We start from the raw sequence: 24,086 nt of genomic DNA, 5'->3' as shown, positions 1-24,086 counted from the left end.
ATATGAGAATCATAGTTTAATCTAAATCATTCAGGAGCTTTTGAGTCACATATTAAATGCTTTCTTTGACAGATATTTCCATATGGGAATATTATCTTTGTTTCAAATACATAGAAGATTACCAGAAAAAAGATGTGATACTTTCCAGATATAATAAACAGGTGTGCATATCCATGAATATGTTAAATTTTCAAACTAAATTTTAAAAAGGCTTTCATAAACCTATTATTAAAGCATCACCTTTGTTCAACAAGGGGACCAGGAGCAAACCTACTTTGCAAGAACCTGTAGGATAGATGCTCCTGCAAATTATTTGTTCTTACCCTTCAAGACCACCCATTTATAGAGGTCTTAGTTAATCTACATTAAAAACTTAACGAGTCCCCCATGATATAGAAAGTGTGTTTTTGAGGCTACACCCTGATCCTTACATTTTGAAGGCACATTCCAAAACTATAGGGCCATAAGTTAAAGAACATACTGTAAGCTAGTGTCTTATGCTTATCATAATAACTAGTGAGGAACCTGATAAAAATTATAAAAGGAATGTTTACAAAAATGGAACTTAACGAGTAAACTATGGAATCTATGGCACATGACCTACAATATATTGTACAATATATTGTACAATATATTGTTTATATATTGTTTAGAAATTGATACTTTTTGCAGCATAAATTGATAATCTAAGTAACCCTGAATCCCTTGCATGCTTTTACTCAGAGCCCATGCCAATCGTGGATTCCAAAAGTAAGTGTAACATCATTTTTAGGTGGGAAGCTCATGAACATTACATTGCAAGCTTTAAAACAGATTTAACATGTTTTTTAAAAAAAGCATTTTCCAGGATAGGAGATGGGGAATCCACCAGTGGGTTAGCTCTTTCTTCCTGTCCATTAGACTAAGTCAGTCAAACTTGCCACCTGCTCCAACTGTACTAGTCTAATCTGCCAGAAGGTCTTGTCACAAATTGTACTTGGCTCCATAGGCCTGAGTTCCCTCTCAGCACTACCTGAGATATCTCACCACATGATGGAGGACACCACGGTGCCCCAATCTCAAGATGCCGCCTCTCTGCCCATTAGTCAAAAGAGGCGTAAGTCCTCCAAACAGGCAGACGGCAAGATCAGGGCCAAGGCAAAGACCATTTCAGGAAGGAAACCTTCCAAGCTGGTGGAAAAACAGGCTAGCAGGAGGCACCAGGCTTTGGAGAGGGAATTTTCCAAAGCGCAGAAACAGGGCAGGGCGGGGGGGAACAGTCAGAGACCTCGATCTTTGACTTCCCACTGGGGCCCTCCACTTCTGCTCAGGGGGTCTGGTCCCCGGAGGGGATCCCCTCACACATCCCTCCTCCTGGGGAGGTTCACAATCCAGACACCCACTCGACTCCACCTGCGCCATGGGCCCCACAGTCGGGCCCAGAGGCCACCTATACTCCCACGGCAGCTGGGCTCAGGATGGCTGAGCCTCCAGGACCCCTTTCCATGGAACACCTTCAGGCTCTAATGTCACAGGCAGTTGACCAGGCCTTTGCGGCCAGGTCTTATCATATGCCTAGGCCTGAGTCGGTGGCATCCATGGCCCCATCGTATCTTCTCCAGTCTAGAGCACCCGAGTACCACGGTTCTCCCTCACTGCCCCGAACCTCCCATAGTAGGGCTTCATCTCCTGAGGAGTACGACCAAACTGACATTCCATGGTCGGAGGAGGAAGACCTGCCTCTCTTCTTGCCTTTCTCTTTAACCCGGCCCTCTTCTTGCCTTTGCTTTGCAAGGCTAGCATCACCACTAACATAGGCCCTGGTCGAGTTCCTCAGCCAGGCCCCTCAACCAGTACAGATCCAAACCCGGTTTTTCCCGAGCTCTTTGTGACTCAGCACCATGTTCCCTGTCCCCCCCTCTTCCTGAACGCAGTTCAGAAGCAATGGGCCTCACCCAGCACCTTCCCTTCACTGGGTGGAACGGACAAGAAACTGTTCAGCGCAGCTCCTGACCTGGCTGATGCCCTGGAGGTGCCAATGGTGGATGAACCCTTGACCCATCTCTTGTCTTCTTCTACGGTGTCGGGGGATATGGCCGACGCGCTAAAGGCCGAGGATAGGAGATGGGAATTGACCTTCTGCAGAACTCATCAGGCTGCGGCGTGGGCGGTAAGAACTGCTACTTGCTCATCCTTCATTGCCAGGACCTCCCTCCTCTGGCTCCGTCAACTACATGTCAGAATCCCTCCGGAGGAGGTACACACGCACCAAGACCTGAGCAAATTAGTTGCAGCATTGGAGTATTCTCTGATGCGTCACTGCATGCAGCCAGATTTGCTTCCAGGACCATTGCCTCCAATGTCACAGCACAGTGATTATTGTGGCTCAAGCATTGACAGGCTGACACCAAATCCAAATGGCGCTTGGCTGCAGCCCCTTATCAGGTGGTCAGCTGTTTGGAGAGGTCCTGGAACCTTATTTGACTGAAAATAAGGATAAATGGAAGATCATGACCCATCTTAGTAGGTGAGCTGACAGGCGTTCCAATCCATATGCCTGCAGGCAGTCCTTTCGGTCAGGGATAGGCTTGGTTTCTGCATAGCCCCCCTGTTCCTTCATGGCCAGACAGGACCGCCTGTCGGACAGATCAGGCTCCAGACCCAGGCAGCAGTACCAGGGCAAGTGGCCCTTTTAGAAGGTCCAAGTGACTCCCAGAAGGCTCCTCCCATAGGGGGCAGGCTGACACTCTTTGCCCACCAGTGGGAGGTCACCACCACAGACTCCTGGGTCCTCCAGACCATACGGGATGGTCTGTCCCTAGAATTCATGTCCAATCCGCCAAGACACTTTATTTCTTGCCCGCAATCCAGGAACCCAATCAAGAAGGGCCTCATGCACGAGGCCATCTGTCATCTCCTGGACATAAGAGCCATAGAACTGGTGTCAGCAGGTCAACGGGGCAGGGGATTCTATTCCATCCTCTTCGTAGTTCCCAAGAGGATGGAGGGCGATTCTCGACCTCAAAGGTCTCAACTCCCACATTGCATACAGGAAATTCAAGAGCAAACGCTCCAGTCCATCTTGGGCAGCGTAAGGAAGGGGGATTTCCTGACATCCATATACCTCACGGAGATGTACCTCCACATCCCCATCCTCCCTGACCACTGGCAGTTTCTCAGGTTCTGTTATATGGGCCATCATTACCAGTACAGAGCCCTGCCGTTTGTCAGCCCCAAGGGTGTTTACCAAAATCCTGGCAGTGCTAGACACACATTTGAGGCTGGTACCGGTACACATTCAATGCTATCTGGACAACATTCTTATTCAGTCATCCTCCCTTCCAGCCACCCAGATGAACCTAGCGTTGTCCATCAGGGTCCTCCAGGACCACAGGTTCTCGGTGAACTTTCAAAAGAGCCAGACATTTCCCTCGACCCATCTCCTGCACCTAGGGTCCATCATGGATACAGACCGTTGCCAGGTCTACCTCTCCCCGGACTGTCAGGACAGCATCCGAGCTCTGGTCCTCAAGGTCCGCAGGGAGCACATAGTCACACTGCCGTGCTTTCCCAGTTGGTGGGAAAGATGATTTCATGCATAGCGATTGTACCTTGGGCCAGACTACATTCCAGGAACCTCCAGTGGTTCCTGCTCCCTTTCCAAAGGTTGGACACCAGCTCCTCCAACCAAAGTATAAGGGTCCCTACCCAGACAGTCTCTCCGTTGGTCCTCACCAGCGGTAGCCAGAGGGTCCTTCTTCAAGGAACCCGTTCAGCTCAAACTTATGACAGATGCCAGTCTGTTCGACTTGGGAGCGCACCTTCAGTCTCAGTTGGGGCGGTGGTCCCGGTTAGACCTGAGACACAACATCAATTGGTTGGAGCTCAGAGCCATACATCTGGCTCTCCGCCACTTCTGCAACAGGGTTACAAGGCAACATGTACTGGTCCTTACGGACAATGTGGCGGCAAAGGCCCATGTGAACCGGCAAGAGGGTACCCGTTCCAGGACCCTCATGGCCAAGGCCCAGCTGTTGGGCTCTTGGGCAGAAGCCAACCTTGCCTCCATCAGGGCCAACCACATCTCGGAGGCAAACCGACAGAATGGTGCCTGCACCCGGACCTCTTCAGAGAGATATCGGAGAGGTTCGGGCAACCAGTCCTAGACTTGTTCGCTTCTCTGTCAAACTCCCAACTCTCGAGATCTCCTGATTCCCCTCCCCAGGGGCAGAGAGAGCGGATTCTCTTCGGGATCCATGGCCGGGGGGGCCAGCTCTACATGTTTCCCCCTTTCCCTCTGATCCTGGCAGCTATTCACAAACTGCTGCACGAGCAGGTGGAGGTGATACTCGTGGCACTGTATTGGCCTCAGAGGCCATGGTTCACCGCCCTCGTGAATCTCTCCAGGTCTCCACCATGGGTCGCATATCTTTCAGCCAGGGAGTTCTGCATCATCCAGAACCCCAGTGGCTTCAGTTAACCGCCTGGCACTTGAATGCCAGATCCTGTCTTGGGAATCCTGTTCACCAGGCATCATTTCCATGATTCAGGCCTCCCGAAGGCCGGTGACCAATCGCATCTATGATTCCACATGGAAAAATTTCTGTCATTGGTGCGAAAGACACCACTTAACTATCTCGGATTTGACTATTTCAAGGATCTTGGATTATTTACTGGAGAGTCTCAATAGGGGCTTAGCGCCTAATACCATATGCAGACAGGTGGCGTCTCTATCCACTGTACTTATCTGTGACAACTCGGTGGCGTTGGGTCAACATCCATTGATACGCTCCTTTATCAAGGGTGCCACTAACACCAAGCCCCCCGTGGTTCATAGGTATCCCTCTTGGGAGTTGCCATGTGTCCTAGAGGCCCTCACCAAGTCACCCCTTGAGCCTCTCGGAACCTGTGCCCTGCGGTCCTTGTCTCTCAAGGTCGCTTTCTGGTAGCGATCACATCAGCCAGGCAGATTTCTGAGTTGGCAGCGCTTTCTATTAGGGGTGACCTATGCATTTTTCATCGAGACTGGGTGGTCCTTCATTTGGATCCTACCTTTATTCCCAAGGTCAACACTCTGTTTCATAAGGCTCAGGAGATTGTACTGCCTGATTTTTGCCCTAATCTGTCTCATGACTTGGAACAGCAATGGCATACACTGGACATCCGCAGAGCCCTCTGTTACTATATCAGACAAACGGCTGTCTTGCGCAAGTCTGAGGCCCTTTTTATTTCTTTTCACCATTCCTCTATGGGTCAGAGGGTGTCTACCTCAACTATAGGCAGGTGGATCAGTGCTTGCATCGCGGCAGCTTACCAGTCACATTCCCTGCCAGTTCCAAGTCGTGTCACAGCACATTCAATGCGCAGTGTGTGGCTACCTCCACGGCATGGGCCACTCAGGCATCCATCAAGGACATTCGTAGAGTGGCTACATGGTCTTCGCCTTCCCCATTTGTGAGACATTATAAATTGGACAAATTTGCCTCTGTAGATGCCTCCTTTGGACGGGGGGTCCTCCAACAAGTGGTACTTAGGGACAAGACACGGGCCCTGACTTCTTCCCTCCTACAGGGACAGGGAGAATCCACTCCCTCCCCTTAGGGTCCGTCAGGCCCAGTGTTAGGGATCTGGGAGCCAACACGTCGGAGTGTTGTCAATAGCTTTTGCCCTCGTCAAGACTGGGTGTGTCCTGGTTCAGGACGAGCGTGGCAGGTTTGACTGACTTAGTCTAATGGGCAGGAAGACAGAGTTAACCCATTGGTGGATTCTCCATCTCCATTTCCAACAACGCCCCATTTCCCCTGTTCTCAAAAAAAGCAGGGAAAAGGTTAATTTGACCCTGTCCATATTGCTCGAAGATCCACAGCTTTGACTAACTGATGCACTCCTCTCCAAAGGTTGCCCCTATCCTCTTGAAATGTGCTGATTGGTTATCTTTTGATCTGTTGCAGGAAAATTACATTTTGTTTCAGTAATCTATAACTGTTCAGCTGACATTTTCTGTGTCATCTGTTGCAATTACGGATCTAAATTCATAACGTAGTGTTTGGGATGAAATATCCTAGAATATAGCATTGAAATACACTTTCTTCTATAGGCCACAGATTATTGATGACTTCTTGCGAGCAACTTACTTGTAAAGAAACGTCACTTTTCCATAATTAATTTGTAATTAATTAGAATTATAAGTTCTACTTAGTTTTTGAAGAAGAAATATGGTGTACTATGTCAAAGCAAGAATGGAAGCAAAAAGTAAATGAAGATTGTGACCAATAATATGGGAATCAAGTAATGCACGGGAAGTATCAGCAGCTACGGCTTTCTAGTTCATACTTTGTACATTTCTTTTTCATGTGGATAACACTGAAGTTTCTGGAGAAGCATCTCTAAAGTTCAGAATACAGGTACAGGTACAGTACAGTCCTCAAGTTATGACCAAAATTGAGCCCAAAATTTATGTTGTTAAGTAAAACATTTGTTAAGTGAGTTGCCCCATTTTGTGACTTTTGTTGCCCCATTTTACGACTTTTCTTTCCACTGTTGTTAAGTGAATCATTGCATTTGTTAAGTTAGCAACATGGTTATTAAATGAATCTGGCTTCCCCCATTGACTTTGCTCATCAGGAGGTTGCAAAAGCTGATCACATGACCCCAGGACACTGCAACCATCATAAATATGGGTCAGTTGCTAAGGATCTGAATTTTGGTCATATAACCATGGAGATGTTGAAACGGTTGTGTGAAAAACGGTCATAAGTCACTTTTTTCAGTGCCGTTGTAACATTGAATGGTCACTAAGTGAACTGTTGTAAATTGAGGACTACCTGTATATTAAAAAGTATAAGTCAAGCCCCTCATTTGACCTGTCAACATCCCTTTTACGATCTGCAGCATGCCACCTTAGATAGGACCAAGGTATGATCCCTTTCTGCATGTTGCGGTATCCAGGTCATGCAGATAAACTCCAAAATGGCCGGTGTTTCTGCCCAGTTCAATGTGGCCTGTGTAAGAGGCTATTGAAAACTCCAGCTGTTATGCTCATGACACTCATAATGACTGTAGCACCCTCCTGGACAAAAAAGGATTGAAAAATGGCTTTGGGAGCTGGTTAATCTTTGCTCCGACATTTTAAAAAATCTTTAGATTATTCTTTAATTTTGACATCTGCTTTTCAAGTTTGTCTTCTTTGGTTGTAAGCAGTTCTTCAGTCCCAGTGACCAGCTTTGATCTTTGTCTCTGTCAGTTTTTTATAGATTTCTACTTTTTGATTCATGGCTTACCTCAGATTACAGCTATTAACTTAACCCATGTAGGGGAAAAGCAGCTGCGCACCTGTATTCATGATCACTAGTTGTCAGTGCTTTCTTTCTAATGGTAATCTACATTATTTTAACAAAAAGAGACACTTCTGATGTCTGTTATAATTCCCAGCAGTTGTACCTTAAGCATTTAATAGTATCTTCCACATGTCCCAATACAAAGCAAAACTGTAAACCCTTAGCACATATTTCCTTTCTATTCTGTTATTTGGGAGATATTGGAACAGTCAACTTTTGTTTCATAAATTTGGCATAGCAATAGATGACAAAGAAATATGAGTATTTGAACATTAGAAAGCTAAATAGTCAGGTTTTTCTCTTTTATGTTTTCTAGGAACATTCTGCTGATTCGTTGGGGTGACCTTTTTTTAATACTCTTTTGCAAACCCTGCGTCTTGTACTTGAAAGGGCAGGGAATATTTCCTGCACTGAAAGAGAATTATTTTGACTTACTCCTCCAATGATTCAGCATGTGGATTAGCAGTTACTCCTTCTCAAAAGGTAGCTCATCCATCATTGCCAATTCATATATCCAGGTACTGCAACTTTACAATCTGGCCACTTGCAGCAAGCCACCCAGCCGAAATGTTTTGAAAGGAGTAGATAACAATACAGCTGTGTTCCTTTTTTAGATCCTGATTTATTTGGTGCATTTTTCTTGTACGTCCATATATTTGTAATGCATAGAGACCCGCTATTTAAAATTGAGATGAAAAAATTCAGAGAAAAATGGGCTTTGGGTACAAGCATAACTTCCATGAACCTTGTGGGATGGATCCATAAACCTGAATTGATGATTATAATGTCAACTCTCTGGATAAAAGAGCCTTACAGAAGGCCTAATCTTCTGACAGTAAAATAAAGTCTATCAGTGGGCCACACTGGGAAATACTGTTAAGCTAGAGAGGATTAAAAAAGCTGCCCTAATGAACGGCCAATGTACTACTTCATTGCTGCCGACTTACTTTCTCTGGTTCCTTGCAGCCAGCAGGAATGCCTAAAAAAAGACAGAAGGCTTGGTTCTTGTGGTATGTTTATCTATTTCCACTGCCAGAATTTTCAGCCATTCTAATCTAAAATGATATCTTTGAAAGACACCAATTACTGAAATTACTTGTAGATCAAATTATGCAATGTACCTGAGAATAAATTCAACTATAGTTAGTAGACTTATTGTCTTAGAGTTCATTTCTTGCAATTTATGACTGGCACAGTCTTGGAAGGTTTTAGACAAATGCAGGTAGTCTTAGCTTAGTAATCACAACTGGAACCAGCCATTATGCTAAGCAGCATAGTCACTAACCAAACATCCCATGCTCTCAATGAGCTTATGATCTCATTTCTCTTTCAGTTGTTGAGCAAACCTCTATGGTCATTAAATGAAACATGACTTTATTTCCACCTTTTCTTGTCCCAACCAGTTGTAAAGCACACAAATGATGATCATGTGACCACAAGATGCTGCATCAGTTGTAAATGTGAGGATTGTTCCCAAAGCTATTATTTTTTTATTATTATTAAAAATTTTATAAACTTTTACAATAAAATCCCTCCCCCCCTTCCCTCCCCCCATCCCCCCCTTAACCCTCCCCCCCTAAATAGCTATTATTTACATAAGTATAACTTTGAACAGCTACTTAATAAGGCAGTCAGAAAGTGAGGACTATCTGTACACCGATAATGTTATAATAAAAGAAATTGCCTAGGCAGAAGTCTTGTAGACTTTTGAAAAAAGTCCTTTAATGGCTTTATGAGATGATATCTACAGGATTGTGCTTTTAAATTTCTTTAAATTGGCCCTGCTTGAAGATAAATAATTATTTGAAATACCTAACTTCTTCTAGTTCCAAAGTAATTCTGCTAAATATTGCAGCAATTAAAACACTACTTAGTAAAACATTAGCATTTTCACATTTGACATAATTTTAAACTTTCACTTACGTACTAAACATCCAAAATTTGTTTTTGTTCAAATTTTGCTTTATTTAATGGCTAATATTACTATTAATACTCTTTTATTACTTATTGCTATACAGCAGTGATGGCGAACCTTTTAGAGACCAAACTGCAACCCAAAACCCACTTATTTATCGCAAAGTGCCACGGCTACATCAGCATTGTGGTGCTCTCAGGGGGGGCGTGGTCCACTGGTTGGGTGTGGCTGCAGTGATCATGGCAGCCTGGGTGAGCATGGCAGCCTGGGTGAGCATGGCCAGGGCTAGTCCCTCGCCATTTTGGGGGCATCCCTGGGGGGCCAATGCTGCTTGCTCACTCACTTCCTGCCCTGTCGCTTCCAAACGCCATGTGCTTGCTACTCTGGCGAACTCTGCTGGGGCAACAGTGTGCGTGCCCACAGAGAGGGCTCTGAGTGCTGCCTCTGGGTAGTGCCACCACCACTGCTATACAGTATATGGAAATGAGTCTCATAGGTATATAAGGAAGTTGAATGACAATTTTCTTACAGAATTGTTTGTTTACATAGAATTTTGATCTTTTTGGAGTTACATAAATTATTTATCTTATTTATTCTTCTTTTCTAGAGGAAATCTGTATATTGTAGAGAATCGGTACTATATGGTATAATAAATTATGATGTAGGATTAATATCTGGGTTTAACTTTGTCTTTAACCTTGAAAGCTCATTGGCTGACTTTGTGCCATACATTCTCAGACCAACCCACCACAAAAAGTTATGAGGAAAAAAATGTATTATTTTCTAGGAATGTTGGAAAACAGCCTCAGGGTACTTTCCATAGAATTTGAATTTCTAATTTGCTTTTACATAGCAATATCACTTTGCTTGAGTAGATTTTGGATGTTGTGCTTTTAAAATGTTGCCACTCTCATATACTGGATGTTGTGCTTTTAAAATGTTGCCACTCTTGTGACTATATTAGAAATACAAAGCAAGGATATCCTGCATGAACAACTGGTATAATCAAGTTCTGATTTATATTTTAAAATGATGAGCATTTTTGGATGGTTAGCATAGCTTTGATCATTATTTTTGTTTTTCTAGATGATGGTTGCAATACATGGTAAGTTTCAAGCTTCTGTAAGAGAACATTGATTATTTTTGAAATGCATATTACAAAAACTTGCTTTTCTAAAGCTAAATCAAGGAAAGCTGATGAGCTTCATTTCTTAATGAACTGCACCAACATAAACCAACATGAGTTATGTATAATTACAACAAGATGGAATAGGCACTTTCATTTTTCAACAATTGACTTAAATGTGAAATTTTTCATTTATTATATTCATTTATTATATTCACTTTAATACAAGTATACAGAAATCTTTTAAAAGAAAATATGCTTAAAAAATTAAAAGATATCACGTTTCCCAATTTGTCTTGAAAAGTGCTATCTTTAAAAATGTTCAAATCATATTAAAATTTTGGCTGTGATGTACTGTATATTATGAGTCAGGCTTCTATGCAAATTTTTCATTTCTCATTGATTAGGTTTCTAGAAAATCTCTTCCCCTCCTTAAGCCTCTAAGGTTTCCTTTCTTAAAAAAACAATAGCTACCAGTTAAACCTGCAAAATAGCATGCAGCAAAATCCTTATCTTCAACAGTAATTGATCCCAGAATTATGGACATAAGCCATGGCAATTGTTAAGTAGGTCACCATGTAACTGCCCCTGATTTTATGATTTTTTTGTGGTGATTGATAAAGAGAACCCATTATACCCAATGGGTGTTTTTTGCTAGAAGTTTCACCCCCCCCCAAAAAAAAAATTATAAGCACTGTAGTCATGTGACATGGGATGCTGCAAACAGCCATAAATGCAGGATGATTGCCAAGCTCCCAAAATACAGTCACATGACTGCAGATGGGTGTAGCTGTTGGAATTTTTAAACCATGTTGTAAAAGTAGCTCTGGGGAGGTCTGTCATAATTTTGAACAGTCACTAAACAACAGGTCCAAAGTTGAAGATTACCTATATATGCATTTAATTTAATCTTAAAATTACATTCCATATGGGGAAAAAATCTAAACAAGCAAAAAAGATCAGGTCTTCTTGTCTATAGAGGTTGTCAGATTAGCTTTTCAAACTGGAATTGGTGTAGCTTTTAGCTTTGAAATCGTTTATTAGAGAGGCTTTACCAATTTATTAAATGGAACTAAATATTTATGTTATTAAATGGTCCTTGTTTTAAAATCGTTTTTTCCTATTCTTGTATATGTTGATAATTAATTGTGTTATGAAGGAGAAAGCACAAAAAATGCTAGTTTGTCATTGGTTACTGGCAATGTAAAGAGAATATGCATTAAACCTGGTGGTCTCTAGCTGAGATTCTCATAATTACAGAGAGAAACGCAAATCTGCTCATAGAACCATGAGAAGATAGAAGAGAAGCTTATGCTGTGCAACTGGGAGAAATTGGCCTAAATTGCAAGTCATTGTAAAGAAATTAGAATTAGAAAATGTTGCCATGTTTTCTGCGGGCATACAAAAATATTGATTTAGTTTCTGAAATTTAATTAGTAGAATTGAGCAATGTGGTCCTGAAAGGTATAACAAGTTTCATTATTTCTGCTTTTCCCTTATTTAAAATAAAAAATCTCCCCCAAAATGTTACACTTGATCTTTGACATACTTTTACATATATCTGTACAGAAATTTGTATATTTTAAAAATACCTGTGCTAAAGGAGAGCATAGAAAGCCATTTGAGTACAAAAATGTTTCCTATGCAAGCATAGTACTGAAAAATATCACTGTTTTTACCATTAGTGTATTTATTTCATATTAAAGATGTAGAAATGAAACGGCTGACAATACAGTTTTTCTCATGTCAAAACAGCATGTGGTACTGCATTTGGTGCTTAGTTCCACTAAAAATCTTGACAGACTTGTGGAACTTCCACAAATTATTAATAGATCTACTTTTATTTCTTAAATGAACATGTATTTCTCCCATCTCCCAAATTATTCAAGCATCTTTGTAATTCTCTAATAGAAGAGAATATCTGTAGCTCAGGATTAAATTATGGTGCACTCTGAGCTTGGTTGTTTGCTTGCAGACATTTCATTATCCAGCTAGGTAACATCACCAGTGCTAGTGGGTATGGGGTTTTCTCCCTGTTTATAAACAGTAGCTTGCTAATGTTGGTGGGTGTATAGTGTAACTGGTTTCAAAGTTATATTTTGTCATTTTAAGTGTCTCTGCTGTTAAGTAAAAGAAATTGTGCTTATGCTCCATCATCATAGAGTTGAGTAGCAACTATATCTAGGCATAAGTGATGGAATGGTAGTTTGTTGCTGGAGTTATTAATGTAAACACCATGAAGTTAGTACAAAGCAATGGCCTTAAATGTTTGTTTCCTGCATCCATTTGTCAGTAGTCTTTTCAGCAAAGTACTCACTACAATTGTTCAAATTTCAGAGTAATGGTCTCTGATCAATACTGTTGAATCACACAACTTATATATTAAGTATATCTCTTCAAAGAAAACAAAAGCCTAACTCAGTTCCTCTAACTTTATATACTCTTTCATTATATGTAAAGAATGATTGGTAAATCCTTCCTTCTAGCAGCATTCATCAAGGTCTAAATAATAAGAACATTTTATTATATTTCTCTAGCATTTTTGATGGTGGTGGAGCGATCCACGGTTCAACATTCTTATAATCTTAGGTTCCAGTTCTAGACACAAAATATGCCTATACCTTATATAAGGTATACCTTATACTGTCTTAAAACAAAGATGTTTACAAGAGAACAACAATGTTCTGACCTTTTAGCTTTTGTATTGAAGCCAGAATATATAAATGCATCCCAGTGTTTTTCTGAATCAAGATAAATTATTATGTTATCTTTATAAACTGTGTTTATCTTGGATCTCAACACAAGTAAATGTGATGATCAGTTCTCATGTAATGTCCTGAATATAAGATTAAGATTCTGTTTAAAAGAATGTTTCACTGAGTGTTGGCATTTTAGGAAATGTTTATTTTCTAGTATAATTTTAAGAACTGACAGAGACATTTGATTTATATTAAAATTAAACTTCCAAGTGCCATCCAACACATAGATTGTAATTTATAAAACCCAATATGGTTTGCAATCTTGTTCAAACCACTGATGAGGTAATCCTAGAAGATTGATAACCCTCAATTTCCACAATGTACATGTCACAGAAGTTTATTTTTATTTATTTAATATTTTTAATCCACCTTGATTATTTTTATAAATAATTTGAGGAAACAAACGTATATAATACTCCTTCCTCCCTCTATTTTCCCCACAATAACAACACTGTGAGGCAGATTGGGCTGGGAGAGAGTAACTGACCCCTAATCACCCAGCTTTCTTTCATGTCTAAGGCAGGAATAGAACTCACAGACTCCTGGTTTCTAGCTTAGTGCCTTACCAACTTTTTTTTTTCTGGTTTTATAGATGCTGCATCTCAGTAGCAATTTCTGCTCTTTGAAATAATCGTTGCCTTTATTATTAAAAATGATTGTTTCAAAGAGCTTTCAATTATTTGTATCTAAATTGATTGTAATTACAATTCTGTTTCTAATGACATTATGGTTAGTTCTTTTAATTTGTACCATAGATAGATAGATTACTGTGAACTCCTGAGAATTTGGGAATTGCAGGAGGTAAAAAATATCTAATAACATTCACTTTATCAGAAAAATACATCCATACTTAAAAGATAATATATTTCCTATTAAAAGCTCTAAAACAAATCTTCGCATAGAGAATTGGAGGCTGAACGCTGGGGGTAATGCAGTAATCTCTCTAAATCATGGGGAATGAGGGGATGCAATGATAGGAATGCTCTTGGTTGGATTGCTACACAGCCAAGGATGGATAGATTGAGTTGTAAAAAAGGCAGAGAAATAGAGTGGACGTGACACTGCAGGTATGTAACTTTGGTTGGAAGCCTAAACCCTCACCATGGTTTGTTTTTAGCATTGGATTAACATATTCTGTGAACCCATCTGCTTTTTTCTTTTGTTTTGTTGTAAACTGTGGTTTAGGGTTTTATTGTAATGTGTGAACTCCACAAGTGAGATTGGCCATACTTTGGTCAAAGGATGAACACACTCACTGGGCTTGCATCAATGATGTCACCCTCACCTTCCTCCATCCTGGCATAGAAGCAGCCTGGAATTGTAGTTTTCTGCTCCACTTCAGAGTAATGTTCTCTGGTTTGCACTATCACAAACCTGGTTGTGCTGTTTCTTTGCTGCACCTTATATTCAGTCAGTGTCTGTGCTAGCAATAATAATTATATAGAATGTTGGCATGCTATCTCCCCTCTAGTCTCTGGTTTCTGCCTTCCAGAGCATTTTTACTTTTTTGTGCATCCACATAAAATCTGAAGCGCACTGTGGTTTATGAAGCGAATCTTAGGCATTTCATGGGGTTTTCTGTATATCCAATAAGCAATGTTGAAAAAAACAGTTTCACTGCTTCTTATATTCTCTCTGGTTAGATTCACTGGACCATTTTGAAGAAGTGATCAGTTTGGAACCACAGATTTTTTACACTGTTCTTCAGCATAAGGAATTTGGAATGTGATTTAAAAAATTTGGATCCAAAGAAATATCTTGATGACAATAGAACTATGGGGATGTTATAAAGAGCACAATAAAGTATATACTGCAGAAGATATAAGTTAGAAATTAATAGTTGTCAGATATCATCTTTTCCTTTTGATAGGAACTATAGTCATTATTTGAGAAGTGAGCCAAAAATATTAAAATAAATGCAGTTCACAGATCTATAGCTGACAGCAGCACTTGGAAATAGTTGGCATATGGTCATTTGTTTATTCAACACCTGGTTCTGTATACTGAATAATGAAGGCTAAAACAGCAGGATAAGAAAACTCAAAAAGTTGTTGGTTTTTGTTTCCATTTATTTCACAAAGAGTGAGGCCTTATACTGTGATTAATATCAGCCTCTAGCTGTAAAAAAAATATGTGTTAGTTGAACAATTTCAGACAATAATTTCATAGCTACGTTCTGATCCACTTAATTTATCTCTGCAATTCCATTTGCAATTTATTATGGTAAAGTAAAATCTGCTCTAGGGCTATGAAATCATAATACTGATGTGATTGGTCATACATATTAAATTCAGCTGTCTGTTTATCTCCAATAAGGCAGAGGAAATATAGCTAAGAATCCCATATTTATAGTCTAGTAAGATTACTAAAATAGGCCAGGGCTCCATGATAAAGAAAGAAGCTTCTCCTGTGATCTCTTGTCACACTAGTTGGGAACTTGAGGCAGCATGGGACTGTTACTATCATGCATATATTGTGGTAAAGTGCAACAGGTCATGGCATTCTCCCATTTGACAATCCCTCATGTACATGAAGAATGCTTTCATACACTGTTTCAGCCATCTTTTCTCAAAACTACATAATAACCTTCATTGCTTTGGTTGATATTCTCTTTTTTATTATTTAGTTCTGAAGTTATCTGAAGTATTGTTGCTATTATTTGCCCTGGATAAAATGGATTATCTATATTCTTGATAGTCTAGATATAAGACTCCTTGGTTACTGTATATAGATGACGAGGTGGGGTATGAATAGAAGGAAATGGGACAGTTGTGCTGAGCCTCTCCAGCAGCCTACTGTACCATCCATCACAGCATCCTTCTGGATTGTCTCAAAGATTAGAATTGGAGATTATACATTGTGCTCTGTGCTGTAGTGGTTTTTCTCCTTTCTGAGAGGACCGTTCCAGGAGGAACGTATTAAGCAGTCCTCAACCTTTTTGGGTCTGCACACCAGCAGTGGAGATAGGTGGCAGCGACAGTAAAGGGGATAGTTGCGCACATGTACAAAAAAGCTTTGCATGCTCACCCGCCACCTGTGTGGTCTAGTTCACAGTGGCCCGGGAGTTGGGGGCCTTTCAGTTGGAATATTAAGCCTTTTGATGCTTCCTTGTAATGTGCTCAAGCATTCAGCATTGTCCCCATTTGCATGAAACAACTGAGAAGACATCCATCAGCATATCGGTGTTCTGATAATACTGAGCTTTATATATCCATCTTTGGCCAAAACTAGAGCGGGAACTCTGGTGCTGGGAATCTATTGAAACTGAGCAGCAGAAAATTTCTACTTGGCAACTCAGTTTCAGGACATTTTATAAGAATAGATGGGGAATATGGAACTGCTTTAGTTCTGCAGAAGTTTTTCGTTTCCATTTATACCCGTTATTTTGCTGCTGTTTTTCAGCGGCACAACAACAGAGTGTTGACGGACAGCAAATAGCCCATGGCTATTTATAGTTAAGCCAAGCCTAGTCCCAGCATATCAAATCTTAGTAAGCTATTTTTTAAAAAAGGATAGATTTAGAGACCATATGATTCTGTAAAGTTATAGACATTAATAAAACAATATTTGAATATGTCAAAATAATTATAGCTCAATCTGAATGCCCGCCCTGAAATAAAGCAGTATTTTGCATATGGTTTATAGAAGTAGACAGTTTAGAGTCCTTCATATGTGTTATACTGAAATTCTCATAGGCCTTAATTAACATAATACATTTTTAGAATGATATAAAATGCAACCCAAAATATTCAGTTGCATTTTTCTAAATAATATGCAAATTACTAGCTAGATTAACTAGAGTGTCAGTTTTTTAAGAATTATGAGAGTATTGAACAACAGTGCATTTTTATTTTTGATTCTGGCCTTTATTCTGTTTCCACTGCATTTTTGTATAGGCAAGACATACCCAGCGATTATATATGCAATAAATGGTCATAAAATGAGGAATTTATCATTGAATTAAGAATCTTCTACTACCAGTTTCATTGGATGCAGCATTGTTTACTATTCTCACTGTTGCTATGAGTTGCTCCTAAAGACACCAGTTGATCCTTAGGGGAAATATTGTGCTAGGATAGATTTTGCTTTATTTAGAAAATGTACCTTTTCAGTATGAAAGCAGCATAAGGGACACGTTAGCTATTCTATTTTCAGGACAAAAAAAAAATTCAAGTTCTTCGCAAAGTGGAGTTTCAAAACAACCTGGGATTTGCTAGTAATACAATATGTTTATAGCTGCATAAATGTGACTTCAGTAATTATAAAGATATTCCAGCTTCTGATATTTAATTCCTCTAATTCAGAAACTAAATCTTAGTGGTCCCTGCATGGTTAATACATATTAAGAAGAAATTGTCAAAACTGGGACAGATGTCATCTTTTCAAGAATAGAGATAGCACTCCAGATAATCACTATAGAAATATGACACAGCATGAAAACCTATAGCATCATTTCTATAATCAAGTGGTATATTGCTGACAGCTATTTACCAAATAGAACCAAGGTCACTAAGGACTTAGGACTATTGATTTTGCTACAGAGAAGGACCTGATTCTGGCTTTAGAGAAAGGACCTTCTCTGCTTCTCGCTCTAACGCCAATGAATCATCAGTGCTAATGGAGAAATGGTATCAGTGACATGGAAGAAGAGCTATGGGCTAGCTATTTTAAAATAAACTAATACACAGGCTTTTTTACCTATCAGAATTTCTCTTGTTGTAATGTTGATAAGTTGTTCTGCAATATTTTACTGTCTTAAATTTCAGTTTAAGATGTTTTTGTTCACAGCCACAGACCTATCATCCTTTACATTCACTGTCTACAACAGCAATAGCAATAGCACTTAGCAATAGTGGTGAATATCTGTAGCTTGGGTGCAGGCTGAGGGTCCAGATTCATTCTTTGAGCTTGTGGATTGGTTTCTGAATGTTTCATTACCACGCTAAATAATATCATCAGTGGAATTTAGGGGATATCTGTGTCAGTGTTCTTAGCACTCAGACTTATATACCACTTCATAGTGCTTTACAGCCCTCTCTGAGTGGTTTACAAACTCAGCATATTGCCCCAGCAATCTGGGTTCTCATTTTACTGACCTCAGAAGGATGGAAGGCTGCGTCTTGAAACAGTCAGGATCAAACTCCTGACAATTGGCCCAGTCCATATTTTGTACTAAGTCATAAATTATGTTTTACAAACCTTATTGGCTAAATTTATGTAGCATGCTAAACACTGTAAACCAAATGTGGGCTGAATGCCTGATTCCAGGCAATGCCAGCATTTAGTTACGAAGAAAAACTATGGATTATTCAGATGCCAAAAAATTGTTTAAAGGAACATTTGCTTTAAAGGAAACGCATGTATGAAACCAGCTCTGCAAACACTACTAGTAAGATCCAGTTTTCAAATAAAGCTGTAATGTTTCTCATCAAGGAATTAGAAGCTACAATGACGAGCACTGTCATTCTCTAAACTCAACAGGCAATATTTAAATAAATTTAAGGAGTCAGGCCTGAATTATGCCAAGAAGCTCTTACAAGTAGTCCTCAACTTACAACTTTAGTGACCATTCAAAGTTACAGCAGTATTGAAAAAAGTGACTTATGGCTATTTTTCACACTTAGGACTGCTGCAGCATCCCCATGATCATGAGATCAAAATTTGGATGCTTGGCAACTAGCTTATATTTATTGAGCCAGTTGCAATTTCTCAGGGTCATGTGATCATTTCTTCTAACCTTATGACCAATGGGGAAGCCAAAGTCACTTAACAACCATGTTACTAACAACAACTGAATGCTTCACTTAACAACTGTGGCAAGAAAGGTCAGTATCCCATAATGACAAAGTGAAAATAGAATTTTAGAAAAGTCTGTACATTCAAAAAAGAAAAAAAACTGAAATATGACATTGGCATAAGTATTCAGACCCTTTGCAACAACACTTGAAATTTAGCTCAGGAGCCTCTCAGTTCTCTTGATCGTTGCTGACATGTTTCTATTCCTTGATTGGAGTCAATCTCTGGTAAATTAAATTGATTGAACATGATTTGGAAAGGCACACACCTTTCTATAGAAGGCCTCACAGCTGATAATGCATGCTATAGCAGAGCAAAAACCTGAGGTCAAAGGAACTGCCTGCTGAGCTCAAAGGCAGGATTATTGCAAAGGACATTTCTGGGGAAGTCTACAGTATAATTTCTAATGCACTGAAGGTTCCTAAGAACATAGTGTCCTCCATATTTCTCAAATGGAAGGAGTTTGGCACAACCAGGACTCTGGAGCAATTGAGGGAGAAGGGCCTTAGTAAGAGAGGTTAGTTCCAGAAGGACAACCATCACAACAGCCCACCACCAATATGAGCTTTATGGCAGAGTAGCTAGACACAAGCCTCTCCTCAGTGCAGAACACATGAAAGCCCACTTGGAGTTTGCAAAAAAGCACCTGAAGGACTCTCAGATTGTGATTCTCTGGTCTGATGAAGCCAAGATTGAACTGTTTGGCCTCAATTAAAATGTTATGTCTGGAGGAAAACAGGCACCGCTGATCACCTGCCCAGTACCATCCCAGCAGTGAAGCATGATGGTGGTAGCTTCATGCTGTGGTGGTGTTTTTCAGCAACAGGGACTGGGAGACTGGTCAGGGTTGAGGAAAAGCTAAATGGAGCAAAGTACAAAGTAGTTTTCCTCAATGAAAACCTGTTCCACAGCACTCAGGACCTCAGACCGGGCCAAGATTCACTTTCCAACATGACACTTTCCACTTTCTAAGCACACAGCCATGATAACACAGGAATGGATTAGGACAATTTTGTAAATGTCCTGGTGTCCAAACCAGAGCCCTGACGTGTAACCCCTATTGAGGGACCTCAAAATGGCTGTCCACTGACAATCTCCATCCAACCTGACTGAGCTTGAGAGAATTTGCAAGGATGAATGGCAGAAAACCCCCCAATCCAGATGTGCAAATCTTGTCGCATCATACCCAAAAAGACTCAAGACTGTGATTGCTGCCAAAGATGCTTCAACAAAGCATTGAGTGAAGGGTCTGAATATTTACGCCAATGTGATATTTCAGGTTTTTTTTTCTTTTTTAATAAATTTACAGACATTTCTAAAATTCTGTTTTCACTTTGTCATTATGGAGTACTAAGTGTAGATCAGGGTCTTCAAACTTGGCCCTTTTATGACTTGTGGACTTCAACTCTCAGAATTCCTCAGCCAGCGTGCCTAGCTGGTGTAGATGGTGTAGATTAATGAAAAATGAATTTCAACAACTGTAAAATAAGGCTGCAGCATAACAAAAATGACAAAAGTGAAGGTCTGTATACTTTCTGAATGTACTGTAAATGCATATATTAATGTTGCTGAAATCATAAAAATAAGACCAATTGTTGGCTTCCAGTGGTTAATACTTAACACTAGATAAGCATAATGATATAGCTCCAGATTCAGAAAACTGAATTCTCCCTCATTAATTAGTAATTGCATTCATTCTAAACAGATTCTCAGAATTGAAGTATTCCACAGAAATTTTCTAAACATAGAATATATTTTCTGAAAATATTTTCCAGATATATAAACTAGACTTCCTCTCAGAATATAAATTAATCTGGGAATAATATTCATTTTGAGAACATTCACCTTATAGGAGTCCCTTACATTTGTAAAAAAAAAAAAAAGAACTTTCAAAAACAGCGTTTTGTTGGGAGTGTAATAAAGATAATATTTCTTTAAAACACATGTTTTTATGATGTCCTATACTAATCAAGTTTGAGAAAAAGCAGTAGATTATATAATATGGTGTTCCGACAGAAGCTAAATTCTCAAAGGATAATCTTCTCTTTAATACAAACAAATTTATGGCCCCTTTCACTCAATGGATTGAAGACCTGATTGTACATGACATCTATGAATAAATTGCCTATAGATGTAGACTTTGTATGGTCAACTATAATGAAATGTGGGACACATTTACACAGAATATGGTAGGTTAAAAAAGATAGCCATATAAATGCATCAGAAATACATACATCTTCACTAATGTTTGCATTAGACAAGATTGTAATTGTTTACTATTATAATGACATATTTTATGTGTTTTGGGAATTTTTTTCATCTTAAGAGCGTTTTTATGTGTTCTTTTTTTATTCTCTTTGCCAATGTATTACCGTATATTCCGGGGTATAAGGCGACCCAGCGTATAAGATGATCCCCTTCGGCGCCAAGTCGCATGCCTAGAAAATCATCTTATACGCTGGAAACTACCGTTATTTCCAGCGTATAAGACAACTCAACATATAAGACGACCCCTGACTTTGGTGCCAATTTTAAAGCTTGCAAAAGTCGTCTTATACGCTGGAAAGTACGGTATTACTTTCACTATTTTTGTATGTTCTTTTTTATAATTTGTCTAATGGAAATGAAATAGTTTGGTAAATGAGTGAAAGCATACTGTACATGAGCCGAGGTGGCGCAGCAGTTAGAGTGCAGTACTGCAGGCCACTTTAGCTGACTGTGTTCAGCAGGTCAGTGGTTCAAATCTCACCGGCTCAAGGTTGACTCAGCCTTCCATCCTTCCGAGGTAGGTAAAATGAGGACCCAGATTGTTGGGAGCAATGTAAATATTGTAAATAATGTAAATAAACTCCAATACATTGCTTACTGCTGTACACCGTTTAGAGAGTGCTTGCACTTAAAGCGGTATATAAGTCTCATAAAATAAATAAATAAATAAACAAACAAACAAACTCCAGGGGGAAAAATCACCATTGGCAGTATTTTTCACCTACTAAAATAAACAGTGTAAAGGTCTATTTTGGTTTGCAACCAGAGTTGGAGGTCTGCTCCTTCTTTCTTAGAATGTCTGAACAGGGATTTGGAAGGCAATAAACATATAGTAAAGATGACTTTCTACTCATGTTGATAGACATCTTCCTTCTCCAACTTGGAACTTTCTAGATGTGACTTTAATCAGTTTGGGACATTAGGTTGGGAAGTTGAAAATGCATGAATTGTGAAACGAATCTGGTTGCGTAATATCAAAACTGAAAAGTTGCTTATGAGTTAGTCCTGATTTACACAGGGTTACAAATTTGGGCTGCAGAAATTAGTTGGCAGCAAAGGAATCCGGAAGGCTATAGCTTCTTGCTGCCATCTTGTGATTATCTGGATTTTTGTAGCCCAGACTTTGTTTTAAAATAAATTTATTTTAATTACATGCAAAGAATGAGCAACTCTTGTGCATGTTTAAGTTGTTTAAATTCAGTATTTATGATGGTTCATGCAACTGCTTCCTTCTGATGTGAACATCATTGGCTCTGAAAATGTAGTTCCATGTCTATGTAAAAGACATCTCTCTTTTACATGCATTCCTAAATTAGTAATTTTAAAAATTATGTGTATAGTTAAATACAAGCAATTAAAGTAATATAATTTCATATGCATAATTTAAGATATTTCATAGTATATTGAGAAATACTCAAGTCTGTTTCTTGACTGCATTAGGTGTTATAATTTAAAAGCATATACCATACTTTCCGGCGTATAAGACGACTTTCAAAAGCGTTGAAATCTGCGCCGAAGTCGGAGGTCGTCTTATATGCTGGAAATAACGGTAGTTTCTAATGTATAAGACAACTTTCGATGGTTGCAAAGGACTTTGCCGTAATTTTGAATAAAGAAAAAGAAGGAATACTTAGTGAAATTGAAAAACTATTTAGAGTTAATTCTGCGGTGGCAGTACAAAAGAATTTGCCAAGAGATGTGGTAATTTACTTTGGGAAGAAATCTTTACGCAATGAAATTATACAAGCTTTTTATAAGAAGAGATTTCAAATTGCTTCACAAGATGTTATAATTTTAAAGGAGATCCCATCTAAAATTTTAAGAAGAAGAAAGGAGTTTGCCTTTTTAGCAAATGAACTTAAAATGAGACGAATTTCGTTTAGATGGGATGTTCCGATTGGAATGGTGGTGAATTACCTGGGAATATGTTATAGACTTAATACTGTTTCTCAAGCAAAAGATTTTTATACTTCAGTATTGGGGGTATGTTCATCTCCATCTATTAAGTTCAAGACTTTGGAAGAAATGGATGTAGAATTACAGTTTGAAGACTCTAAAATTGGGCAACCCCTGTTTAAGAGATCTCAACATGTTCAGATTGAGGAGCAGGAGACAACCTGTGTAGCACAAAACTGTAAAGAAAAGCAGCAACTGAAGAAGAGTAATGAAATTTCACACCTAGTGATTGCTGATTCTGTGGGAGAAGCAAGACCCATAAATCCTTTGGAGCAATCTTCAAGGATGGAAGGGTCACTTGAGATGAAAAAGGGGAAATTTCAGCCTGAGGGGCGTCAACAAGTTGAGAAGAAGGGGCAGAGGAAAATCTGTGCAACATATAATTGTAAAGAAAAAGACCAACAGAATAAGGAGCTTAAGGAATCCCCACATGTACTGGCTTCTGAGTCATTGGGAGACTCAGAAAATTTGGAGCAGCTTTTGAGGACAGATCCTAAAGCATTTGTTTTAAGCTTTATAACGAAAATGGACAATCGAGGCTGACGATAATAATATCAGTATGATAATGAATGGAGAATGAAAATGGACAATTGAGATTGATAAGGACTGGGTTTTTTGTGGTTGTAACTTGTTATTGATGAAGATTTGAATATCTATTGTGTTTATGGTGGATGGAATTTGTTATAGTGTTTTTTGTGGGTGGAATTTGTTATAAACTGTCTACTTTGGATGGAATCTGATAAGATTTAAATGAGTATAAAGGTGTCTTGTTTCCTTTTTTCCTTCTTTAAGTTTTAAGTAATGTATAAATTTGTGTTTTGGGGGAGTTTATGAAAATGATAATAATATTTATGATATTAGAAGGATTGGAGTATATTACAATGTGTTTAGTGTTTGGGTGGGGTTTTTAACGTTTAAAGTTTTAAGTAATGTTCAGATTTGTGCTTTTG

At 39.3% G+C, this 24,086-nt stretch overlaps 1 protein-coding gene across 8 annotated transcripts in view; it reads left to right on the top strand.

The window, feature by feature from the left end:
• Nucleotides 1–24,086, top strand: part of SEMA6A (semaphorin 6A) — a 173,904-nt gene that overhangs the window by 73,846 nt on the left and 75,972 nt on the right. Inside the window, exon 1 of one of the 8 annotated variants that reach the window (XM_039366995.1) lies at nucleotides 10,318–10,336. The exons of the other annotated variants lie outside the window; for them this stretch is intronic. The gene's annotated coding sequence lies outside the window, so the exon portion shown is untranslated. Of the gene's footprint in view, nucleotides 1–10,317; nucleotides 10,337–24,086 lie in introns of those variants that run through there. 8 annotated transcript variants of the gene reach the window in all.

This window comes from Crotalus tigris, unplaced genomic scaffold (assembly GCF_016545835.1).
Source record: "Crotalus tigris isolate CLP2741 ecotype Arizona unplaced genomic scaffold, ASM1654583v1 scf7180000020518.712944, whole genome shotgun sequence".
NCBI classification, from domain to species: domain Eukaryota; kingdom Metazoa; phylum Chordata; class Lepidosauria; order Squamata; family Viperidae; genus Crotalus; species Crotalus tigris.
This window is presented reverse-complemented; position numbering and strand designations above follow the sequence as displayed.